Source organism: Trachypithecus francoisi, unplaced genomic scaffold, assembly GCF_009764315.1.
Source record: "Trachypithecus francoisi isolate TF-2019V2 unplaced genomic scaffold, Tfra_2.0 Lachesis_group2, whole genome shotgun sequence".
Lineage (NCBI taxonomy): Eukaryota > Metazoa > Chordata > Mammalia > Primates > Cercopithecidae > Trachypithecus > Trachypithecus francoisi.
Window position 1 is genome coordinate 120,238,089 of NW_022681465.1, and position 12,491 is coordinate 120,250,579.

Here is a 12,491-nt window from a genome sequence, read left to right on the forward strand (position 1 = left end):
TTTTCTACTGTGTATTTTTTTTTTTAAATAAATAACTTTTGAGTTCTAGACTAACAGCTGGGATCCATCTCTCTGTTGCCTCTTCTGACCTCGTTGCATGTTTAATTCTCTTCAAGCCCCTCACCAGACTGCAGACTCTCTGTCTCTGTGGCCCTCGTTGCCTTTATAAATGGGCACGGAACTCAATGTGGCAGGCTGTGAGTTCTCAGAAGCGCCCCTTCCTACGGTGCTCTCAGGCGTAGTGTAGGAGGCCAGGCCCGTGTTTTGGGGACACTGTGACCTGTTCTGCTTCTGTTCCTTGGCCAGCTTCTGGTCATCTTCAAGAGATGCTTAGCAGCCATTAGGCCATCAGCTGATGGCTCAACCCTCTGGTTTTCTACTCTACCCGGAGGCTGGTGTCAACAAAGAACTAACCACACACGCTTAGCTAGACCCTCAGTCCCTCGGTTCTCTTTTCTTTCTTTCTCCCTCTTTTTCTCTCTCTCTCTCTTTTTTTCTTTCTCTTTCCTGCCTTCCTTCCTTCCTTCCTCTTTCTTTCTTTCTTTCTTTCTTTCTTTCTTTTTCTTTCTTTCTTTCTTTCTTTCTCTTTCCCTCTTCCCTCCCTCCCCCCTTCCTTCCTTCCTTCTTCCTTCCTTCCTTCCTTCCTTCCTTCCTTCCTTCCTTCCTTCCTTCCTTCCCTCCTCTCTTCCTTTCTTTCTTTCAGTGTCAGGGTCTCACTATGCTGCCCAGATGAGTCTTGAGCTCCTGGGCCTCAAATGATCCTCCTACCTCAGCCTCCCAAGGTGCTAGGATTACAGGTGAGAGCCACCATGCTCAGCTCTCAGTTCTCTTTCCTCATGTGAGTCTGGGAGTCTAGAAAGTTCTCTGTAACAGGATTGGCTTGATTCTGGACTACTGTTGGACCCAGTGGAGCTGGAATGGAGAGGCTGGTACCCTATCACAGGCTTGTTTGCTTTCCTAAAATTGCCCCTTTCGCTCCCATTTTGCCAACAGGAAAACCAAGGCAGAAACCAAAAAAAAAAATGACCTGCCTGAAATCCCGAGAGTCTGACCTTTTGACTGTGAGTCCTTCCCTGAGCATTTCTGCAGCACGAAATTCTTTCTGCTGCTCTACTTGGTCTCTTTCCTTCCGAGCAAGGGGGAAACACAGCTGTTGGAGCTTTGGGGGAGGATGTCATGCTTATTAGGACCCCCGCCCCCCCAAGCTATGGCTCAATCGGATGAACTCCTGACCCTCGAGCCTGCTGCAGGAAGTGTGACGTACGGACTCTGGCTGGATTCAGGGGGCTGTGGGAGAGGCAGAGAAGCAGGATTGAACTCTTGAGCCCAGGAGGTTAAAAATATGTAGGGGAATGGCAGGGCTAGAAGTGTGAATGGCTTCGCTCAGTTCCCGGAGGAATGGGCTTTGCTGGAATGATGTGTGAGCATCTGTGCACTGGCTGCTGGGAGGGTCTGGGTGGGATTTGGTGGCCCTCAGAGGCTGCAGGTGTGGATGCTTGGCCTCCAGGTCGCCCTCAGTCACCTTCAGGTCTCCCTGCAGGGCTGGGAGATTGTCTCAGCTGGGAGTCTTGGCTACAGCAGGTGGTGGACGGCAAGGAGTGGAAGGCTAGAACCTGTGCCTGCGCTGGGAGCTCCAAGCTCTTCTGAGGAACCCGTGGGGAGGCAGGGAGCTTGGCATCTTTGTACATGTGCCTTGTGGTGGGGGGAGGGGGGATTAGACAGAGTGGTGGGCCCCAGATCCAGAAACTGTTGAGGTGAAGGATGCCCACCCTCCCTCCACCTTCTGCCAAGTGCTTGTTGAGGCCTGCTGAGTTTTGCTGCCCAGTGACCAATTCCCCTTTCTCTTTTGGCAACCTCATCTTGATTTTCTTTTGAAGGAAATCTCAAACCCTGTGATTAGGGTGGGGCTGGCTCTCAGATCCATGGCTGGAGGCTGGACTGTGACTCAGCCCGGCCAATCAGAGCACTGCGTCCCTCTGGCCACCGGGATGAGTGTGTGTCCCAAGCTAGACCAGTGAAGCATATACTACTCAGGATAGGCCAAGTTAAGCTGCGGTAACAAATCATCGCGCTAGTATCTCTTTACAACAAAAGTGTGTGTGTGTTTTAAATGCCCCCTCAACTACTGAAAAAGAGAAGATCCCTCTTCCTGCTGGGGTTGCAAAACTGTGGATTTAACTCCGGGACCTTGCAGGCAGTCTGCCTGGGAATGAAGCTATCACAGAAGAAAGCCGAATGGAGAGAATTGGATTCCTGATGGTATCATTTGAGCACCTGGAACCGGCCATGCCTGTTTCCCATTACCTGGGGCAATATAGTGTCCTCTGTTTTTTCCTTTATGTATTCCTCCTTCCCTCTTGTTTTCCTCCTTCCATCCTTTTTCTTTTTTCTTTGTTTTAAACTACTTTGAATTAGATAGCTGTTGCTTACAAGCAAAATAAGTCTAATCTATTAACCCAAACTCTGTTTTTTCCCAGTAGCTGGTTCAGAACTCACCTCATCCATGCAGCCTTCCTAGATCAGTGCCCTCGCTTATGGATTCACTTATTCTTTTCAACGCTCCCTCAGGATTGATAACTGTTATTTGTGTGGTATCCTTTTGTGCTTATTTGCATATTGTCATTTGATGGTATTGCTCTTTTACGTCCTTAACTAGATATTTTCAAGTCAAGTAGAAAAAAAAGCAACAACAAAGATATTTACTAAACTCTTCTGGTTGTGTGACAGTGTGCTGGAGGCTGGGGTGGAGTTAGAGTAAGTCATTTAAACACAATAATAGAAGGCCAGGCCTTCTATTATTATAAGTGGCTCACCCCCTGTAATCACAGCAGTTTGGGAGGCCGAAGTAGGAGGATCGCTTGAGCCCAGGAGCTTGAGACCAGCTGGGGCAACATAAAATTAAACATCTGGGGAATATCTTAAAAAAAAATTTTTTTTTAAATAGAAGATTTAAATTGGGTCAGAGATGAAACTCACACATTGGGAAGGTTCATTCAAGCTGGAGGAGTCTGGGAAGGGGTCAAGGAGGAGCAGGGATTCGTTCTAGGGGATGTCGGAGGGTGGCAGGCCTGCACTGAAGGTCACCTGCTTGGCTCTGATGACTTGGAGAAAGGCTTCCCTCAGTAAGAAAACAGGGGGAGGGGGGCAGCAGTCGCTGCTGAACAAATTGCCTCCGTGGTGCCCATTCAGTCTCCATTGTCCCCTAACATGTGATGCTGCCTCAACTACAGACTCTGGCATCAGTTCTGTGACCAGCCAGGGAGTGTGAACAGTTCCTCTAATGTCTCTCTGGCTGAGTCAACATGACGTCGTCACCTCACTGTGACCTACAGCCCCAGCAGGCCCCTCTCCTGTCTTGTTTCTCGGTGACCCCGCCTTGACTCAGCTCTACCCGGATTCTTCACTTGAAACCTGATTCCATCTGGGGGCGGGGGTTCCTCCCTGGATCCGAGTCTTTGCAGGTGCTGAGACCTGTCCAGGAACCTCCAGCTAGGTCCCTGTTGCCAGGCTCTGCACATTTCTGCCCTGCTCTTCGCCTATTTCTGTCTGCCTGGCTCTCCCTAATCTGCCTGCCCCTCTTGGTTGGAGCATCTGAGCTCCCGGCTTTGGCCGGTCCTCATGCATTCATTGCATCCAGACAGGCGTGGCTAGGCCTGGTTCTGGGGACAGTAAACTCCTTCTGCCCTCTGCCAATTTGCCTCCTTCTCTCCAAGAACCACAGTGCGCTCTCTCCAGCACCTTCCATGACACGTGGGGTGCGGCGAGAGACAATGATCGTCCCACGGTCACATGGAGGTTCTGCAGTTTTATTCAGAAATGTTAGTGAAGCATTCTGGGGTTCTCAGATGGTACTCAGGGGGCAAATATTATTCGAGTAGTGAAGAACAACTTTCCCTTCTGGGTTTGGAGGAATCGGAAGGGAAAATCTGGGAATTCTATATGCTTCAGCTCGTGGCCTCGTCTTGACAAAAGCCCTTTGAAGATTGAAATAACTGCAGCTCCCGGCTAGCAGCAGCAGCACTCTCTCTTTGTCTGGAAACTGCTGTGCTGGTGTTTGCAGAAGGGGATCCTCCCTGCTAACTGTGTACTCTCTCAGCCCTGCAGAAGGCTGACTTCCTAGGAAACAGGACTGCTCATTCCACCGGGCCTCCCTGTTGTGTATCTTGTCTTCAAATGAATCATTACTTCTTGTGACTTATTGACAGGCCTGATTTGGCCCTGCAGAGGACCAAAAGCTGCGGGTGGCTGCCCAGACCCCTCGGGGGAGAGAAACCTGGACTAGGTCTTTGGATTCCTGAGGTTAAGAGTAGGACCCTCCAGTTACAACCTGAGGGAAGTTGCTTTACCTCTGAGAGTCTGTTTCCTGATCTGTAAAGTCGGAATAGCCATTTCCACCTTACTAGGGTGCATCGTGAGACAATATTTTTTTTAAACACTGGTGTAAATGTGGAAGGCCAGAAAGAGTTCGGTATTTGAGGCTATCAGCAAGGCTGTTGACATGGAGTTCTTTGGCCCCATAGTGAGAGCGTGCACCTAATACCTTCGTTCTGCCAGGCCAGCTTCTCAGTCTTCCTCCTGGAGCTCCTCTTTTGGTTCCTGAGCTGTGCTGTGCTGGGGGGCCTGGGTGGTGGTCCTGATCTCATTAGGCATCCCTACTATCTGCCCAGGGTTGCACTTTAGGACCAATGCACCCTGCCCAAGTACTCTTCACTTTGTCTATTGGCAGCTCATGCTGTTTATTTTTGTTTACATTTTACATTTTATCAAAGTAATACCAATAGATAGTTGATAACTTTAAATACAAGTCTTAATGGCAGAGACTCCCTACTTCCATAGCTGGCTATGGCGCTCCAGAATATAGATGGCATTTTCCAGCCTCCTTTGCACCTAGGAGTAACCGTGGGACTAGGTTCTGGACAGTGAAGACTTGGTTCTGGCCAGAAGTGTTATATAGTAGCTTCGGGGGAAACTGCCTAAAAAGACAGATGGTGTGTACTCTTTTTCATCTTTGTCCCTTCCATCTTCCATCCTACTGACTGGAAGGTGGATTTGATGGCTGGAGCTGGAGCAGCCATATTGATCTAGAAGGTCATCTTGGAAATGGAGGCCATGCATGGTGTAGCAGTGAGAAAAAGGAGATCAAGTCTTCTAGAACTTTGTGGAGCAGCCCTGAGATGCCAAGCTCCAGCCTTTTGTCTGAGATAGAAATACATTTCTGTTTTGTTTTTTTTTTTTTTGAGATGGAGTCTTACTCTGTCACCCAGGCTGGAATGCAATGGCATGATTTTGGCTCACTGCAACCTCTGCCTCCAGGTTCATGTGATTCTCCTGCCTCAGCCTCCCAAGTAGCTGGGATTACAGGCACCTGCCACCATACCCAACTAATTTTTGTATTTTTAGTACAGACGGGATTTCACCAAGTTGGCCAGGCTGGTCTCGAACTCCTGACCTTAGGTGATCCACCTGCTTGGCCTCCCAAAGTGCTGGGATTACAGGCGTGGGCTACCATGCCCGGCCACATTTCTGTTTTAATTAAGGGATTTTGTTTTGAGTTCCAGTTTCTTTTTGCTAAAACTGATTCTAGCAGAACCAAGTTACATGTAGCTGTATCTTGCTCTACAGTTTCCCACCACGGAGTCCTCTCCCAGAGGCAATCACTTGCTGCCCTTGAGCTATCTCTTCTGATATTTCCCTCCAGATGTCTGAACAACAGAGCTCTGCTGCTACGTCTTGTTTATGTGTTTATTTTAGTTTAGATGTTATCTATTGACATCTTCCTACAAAATACTGGGATTCAGCTCTCTGTTCACCCCCAATCCTCTGCTACTGCCTCCAAACACTGTCCTTCCGCTCCTCCTCCCAGTGCAGATGTCTGGCTGAATCCACATATAGTGCAATTGTCCCTTATTACACCCGTGTGAATATTGTTCACATCTGAGCTCAGTCCCTATACAGGGAGCGTTTTAAGATGACATTTTCTTTTTGAAAATAACTCTTTACTTTGCATGGAATTAATAATGTATCTTTTGGGATGTGTTTAGTTCTCTTTTCTTTCAGTACTTTGTGGAGGAACAAATTACATGTAGTAAAATGTACAAATCTTCAGTGCACAGCTTAATAACTTTTACATATGATCTCCTGTGACACCTCCCCCAAGGCCAAGATATAGAACATTCCTGTCATCCCTGAGGGTTCCCTTGTGTCTCCATCCAATTATTACCTACCTATGATTTTCTCTCCAGATATAATCACTGTTTTGACTTCTATTCCCATAGATTAGTTCTCCTGTTTTTGAATCTCATATGAATAGACTCCTACTACATGTGTCCTTTTCTGCCTGGCTTCATAATGTCTCGAGATCCACAAGCTGTGGTGTGAATCAACCATTCATTCCTTTTAATTGCTGAGTAATATTCTTTGGATGGAAACACCACACTCTGTTTATCCATCTCTTATTTGATGGGCATTTGGCTGGTTCCAGGTTTTGGCAATAATACTCTTGTACCAGTATTTTTGTGGACATAGGACTCACTTTTCTGGATATTCCTGAGACTGGGATTGCTGGGCCATTGATGGGTCTATGTTTAACATTATAAGAAACTGCCAGCTGGGTGCAGTGCCTCAGCACTTTGGGAGGCCGAGGTGGGTGGATCACTTGAGGTCAGGAGTTCAAGACCAGCCTGGCCAACATGGTGAAACCCTGTCTCTACTAAAAACTAACCAAGCATGGTGGCACACACCTGTAATCCCAGCTGCTCAGGAGGCCGAGGCAGGAAAATCGCTTGAACCTGGGAGGTGGAGATTGCAGTAAGTCAAGATTGCACTGCACTGCAGCCTGGGCAACAGAACAAGACTCTGTCTCAAAAAAATAAAATTTAAAACAAAAAAACAACAACAAAATAAAATAAAAAGAACTGCCAAAGAGTTTTCCAAAGCTGTTGTACCATTCATGCTCCTGCCGGTAGCAAATGAGAGTTCCAGTAGCTTCGCTGACTTGTAACACTTGGGCTTGTCTGTTATTCTTAATTTTATCTACTCTGCTGGGTGGATAGTGATTGTCATTGTGGTCTTAATTTCCATTTTCCTGATGACTAATGATATTGAGGCCCCCTTCATGTGCTTATGGGCTGCTTGAACATCTTCATTTGTGAAATGCCTGTTCAAGTCTTTTGCTCATTTTTGGCTTCCTTAGTTATCTATGCCTAATTTAATCATAACTGACTTGTCCCCAAGCCATCTGAGAGAACCATGCAATGATCACCTGCAGCCCCTCCTGTCCCCACCTCCCAATGGGGCTGGCCGCTCTCTCCACCACTGCACATCTGCACGTTCTGGGACCCTGCCCTCTTTCCTGGGCTGGATCTCTGCTTCGCGAATCAGATCATGTCTTAGCCAGTGTACTCCTTCATTTTTGGTGGAGCACGGTCCCAGGAGCTCCATGCAAAAGGATACTTGAGAAGGAAATGTTTTGAGACCTTCCATGCCTGAAATACCTCTTGATAGTAGCCCACTTGATTGATGATCTGATTAGGTTTAGAATGATTTTTCCCTCGGCAGGCTGAATCATTGAGCCTCTGCCTTTTGGCTTCCAAAGTTGCTGTTGAGAAGTCTGATGCCATACTGATTCTTGATCCTTATTATGTGACTTTTTCCCTGCTCTGGGAACCTTTTGGGATTTTTTTGTCAGTAGGACTTTCAAAATTTCACGAGGATGTGTCTTGTTGGGAAACTTTTCATTGACTGCCTTGGGTTCTCTGCAGGCCTTTTATATCTGGAATCTATTATCATTCAGTTCTGTACTATTTCTTAGATACTTTTCTCTCTACCATTTTCTCTGTTCCTTCATTCTAACGCTCTTACTGCTTGGGTGTTAAATCTCCTAGACTGATCTTCTAACTTTCTTATCTTTTTCCTTCCATGGTCCATTTCTTTCTGAGAGATTTTCTCAAATGTATCTTCCAACTGTTTTATTGCATTTTTTATTTTTTCTCTTTTATTCTAATTTTCAGGAACTCTTGTTTGGTTTCCTGAATGTTCTTCTTTATATCCCCCTAAGAAATGGGATGACCATGAATAGCTTAGAAACACCTGTGAATGTGGGCGGGAGGCCTACAAGGGCCAGGCTGGTGAAGCCCTTGAGTGAAGTGGACAGGGTAGGAGACAATAGGGAGTGCTGGGGACTGTGTCGAACTGGAATGTGGGCTCAGTATGGTCGATGTTTTCCTTCTTGAAAAGATGCTGGAAATTTGGATTTTTGTGGCTTGCACATGCTTGCAACAAACCCGGTGTTTAAAAAAATCAACATGTAAGTCAAACAAAACACACTTACAGGCGCTATTTAGCCTATGAGTCACCATTTTGTTACCCCCAGGTATGGACCCTACAGTGTGCAAATGAGTGTTCCATTCAGTCTCTTTTTTGTTTCTTACAACAACCCTGTGAAGCCTCTTGCCAGAGATCTTGTCATATGTAGAACCTGTCTCAGGAACTAAGCACAGTGTTCTGTTTCAAGGTTTTCTTTTCTTTTTTTTCAAAAAAGCTTTGACCTCGGGTAGCCATGGAGTGTGCTGCTCAGATCTCCCTGCTGTGAAGAACGAGGTTTGCTCACAGCTTCCAGCTGCTCCACTGTCAGGGCCCCTGACGGTGTCCCTGCTGAGCCACACTCTTCCCAGGTTGCTCCCAGCAGTGACTGAGCACGCAGGGGTGCTGGAGCAGGGCCTCCGTCTGTCCAGTACAGGCCTCATGCTTCACTCTGGGGCTCCCCATCATCCTGGCAGGGACTTTTGGGGCTGAACTGCAGTCCCACCCGGCCCTCCTTCTGCCCCTCTGTCCCTCCAAAAGTGTCAGAATGCACCACGGGCTGAGGCTCTGCCTACCCACACCTGTTCTTCACATGATCCTTCGCAGTGTTTCCCCTGCGTTTGATTCTGCTCTGCTTCCTAGAGGACCCTAACGGGCACAGCTTTTGGGGCTCCAGGCTTGGAAATATAAGTATGGAGCTGGCTTCCCTCTTGACCTAACATGTTTGCGTAGACAAGTGGTGGTTGGAAAAGGAATCTCAGGACATTTCAGGTTGGCAGTGGGGGCCTCAGAGGGCAGCTGGCCCCATTCCTTCTGCACAGCTGCAGCCATTAGGAGGCTGGGGACCTCCCCACCAGGTGCTGGTGACCATCTGGAGGGGTCACAGGAATGGCTTCCTTTCTTGGAGGCACTGGGATGACCCAGGGGCTGGAGGGCCAGGAGCTCTCTGCTGGTTTGCTGTTTTCTGTTGGAATGTGGGGAATACAGTTAGACTGCTTTCTCCTGAGGGCTGTGAGGAGCCTCCTACCCTGGCCCTGCTTTGAGACACTTGGGGCAGGGGAGTTTGATCTCCTTCCTGGGGGTCCTCCGTCACTTTGGTCATTGTGCTCCCAGCCATGCTGACTTCCTGGTAATGTAAGTTTCCATGGCGTGGCATGCTAAGGAAGAGGTAGGAGCCCCGCATGAAGGCATGAAGCCGATGTTTGCTGAATGACCCTGGAGAAGGGAGGTCTGAGCAGTGGAGGCGGTGGCTTCTCTTTCTTCTCATATCTCATTATTGTGCTTGCTGTCCATTGAATATTTCAAAATGACACCTTTGCAGTCAGGGTCACCTGACCTTGGCTATTGAAAGGGATGCGGCTGTGGCAGCTTCTGGGGAGGGAGACACCTTTCATCTCCCTCTCCTCACTGCCCCCCTGACAGTTCCCATGCACTTGATGGAGCAATGGGACCGCCCTTTCTGTCCTTGCCTTACTAGGTGAACGTGAGCCCAGGGCTTGCCTTTCCCCCTAACTCATTTGCTGCAGACCTCGCCTGCACTTTTCAAGTTGGAAACGAGGAGAAGTGTCTCTGCTGCCAGGTGGCTGTCACTGTTTCTCCTGCAGCGGTAGGCATGGGCCCCAACAGAGACCTGGGAGGGCAAGGCTTCTGAGAATGGTGGGTCTGGCGAGCCCAGAGGACTGTCTTCATTTTCATGGTGTTATTCTTGGCTAAGAAACCCAGGCGAGCTCTCTAGCTTTTTGAAAATTTGCCCCACTTACTCTGAGAAGGCATTTGGACCCTGTCCTGGGGCTCCATTTCGTTCCTTTGTGCCTTTCATCGTTTCACTTTTTAAAAATACATTTCTCTTCATTTCAGCTGAGTCATTTTCCTCCTCCTCCTCCTCCTTCTCTTCTTGACACTCCCGGGAGCCAGAAGGAGCCCTGTCCCGAATCCTTGGCTCCTGCAGGCCAGATCTTTTCCAAATGTCAAACTCTTAGGAACCTTGGCACAGAGCAGAGTGGGCTCTGGCCCCAAATCTCTTTCCTACCTCGTCTTTGTCAGGCTCTGCTTTCCTTTCTCAGTAAAGAGGTTTATTAATTAGCTTTTCTGTGAGTCCTTTGCCTCGAGGTTTTCAGAGGGAGCCCTGGCAGGAAGGGCCCTCTGCTCCCGGGCACGGGCCTTGGTGCTACCTGGTGGAGCTTGCCACATGGCGCTCCTGGTGGAACTCAGCCCGGTGAGAGCACCATGGGGCTGTCCAGGGGCTGCTCAGGGTCTACTCACCTCGCTGGGGCAGGGGCTGGGACTCGCTCAGGGCTCCCATTTAGTTAGCCTCCAACCCCTCATGCCCACTTCAGGCAAAGTCCCACCCTGCGGGGCTGGCCCCTCTGTCAGGTCCCTTAGAGACCTGAGCCTGCCCCAGAAGGGACAGGACAGAGTAAAAAGCATGAGGCAGCTCATCCTGTCCGTGATCTTGGCTTTAGGCCACTGTCTTCTGAAACGGCAGGGAGAAGTAATCACCACCCTTTACGTGGCATGTCATAGTCTTCAAAGCATTTCCTAGGCTTTGTGACTTTTTATATAGCTTAAATCATTTTGTCTTCAACTGCCCCCCACTCCCCTGAGGAAAGCAGGGTAGCTGTTAGTTTCCTTATTTTGTAGCTAAGGAAACAGACTTAGAAAATCGAACTGATTCGCCAAGGTCTCAGGGCCAGTCCTGATTTTTTCAGTCATTATTTATATTTCTTTCTTATCCCCAAAGAGATTTACCTGGTGCAAGATGAGTAGGTGGCTGGATTGCTACCCCTGTTTATGTCTCCTGACTCCAAAATTATAGGTTTCCCAGCGATTTTCAACTTTGACACCCTCTCACTGATTCTATGACATGTTGATCCCTTGTACAAGGATGCAAGGATATATTTGCTTTAAAAGTTAAAGTAAATTGAAACTTATCTGATTTGACATTTTGGCACCCTTTTAGACAAGAAGTTTCTTCCATTCATTTATTCACTCATACCGAGCAATGGCAGGGCTGCTGGGGATACAGGCAACAGTGTACAAAAAATGACATAGCCTCTGTCCTCATGGAGTTTAGAACCTGTGGTTCTTATAGTACCAAGGGTGAAAACAGCTTAGATTTGAAGAGTATGGTGTAAGATCCTCCAGCCTGTCTTGGGGAAAGCCAGTCACTAAGGAAGAAGTGAGACTACCCCTGGATGGTCATGCTCTGACAGGCCTTGGGGGATGAGATGCCACAATGGGGACTACAGGAGAAGTGGGAAGGGAGAAGGGAGGAGGCCTGGAGCACTGAGGCACCATCCGGAGAAGGTCATCCTGGAAGTGGATCCTCCAGCCCCGGTTGCCCCAGCCACCACCATGTGAAGAGTCTAACCACCCTTTCCAAATTTCTTACCTATAAAATTATGAGCAAAATAAAATAGTTGTTTTATACCTACTAAGCTTCAGGGGTAGTTTTGTTAAACATAGCAATAAACATCTGGGACAGAATTCTAGGGACTGATCATTCTTTCTGAACAAAGCCCTCGCTGGAGCCCTTAGCCTTTTGCAGAATGTTATTCATATATCGGGGGACAAGCAGGTGGTCTCTGTCCTCTCTAGCATGCCACTGCTTTTTTACATGCACATTCTCCCTTAATTTTAAGAACTATAAAAATTCCTGGAAATTATCGAATGGGAAATGGAACCAGCTGATTCTCCTCATTACCTTGTGACCAATACCCTGCCTCTGAGAACTCTATGTAAGAGCTTTCCTTGTTTCTCCCAAGTTCTAGCTCACCCAGGCAGGCGTGATGTTCAATGGTGACAAGGTGGTTACAGATTCTAAGGTGCCATGAGATCTGGGTTCATCTTGGTGTGGAGTCCATTTCATGCATAAGCCTCGGTTGGCTTTGTGACTTTTTTTTTCTGTACTCTTTGGGAAGTGACATTTTTTGTTGTTCTTTTTGGGGAGTGATAAAAACTGAACTGCTTATGCAAGCAGCAACACGGGACTCCTTGCCCAAGGCTTCTATGGCTCTTTTCTTCTCTTCTCCACCCACAAAAAATAATTCACATAAAAACTGTTCTCTGGCCAGGGGTTGTCCCCTCCCAGCAGGGGGCTTTCTTTTTTGTTGACTTTAGAACCAGTTTGGTTTTCTGTGTCCAGATTTTGGGGTGCATAGATCCAGCTTCCTTTGGAAACTCTGTTTAAA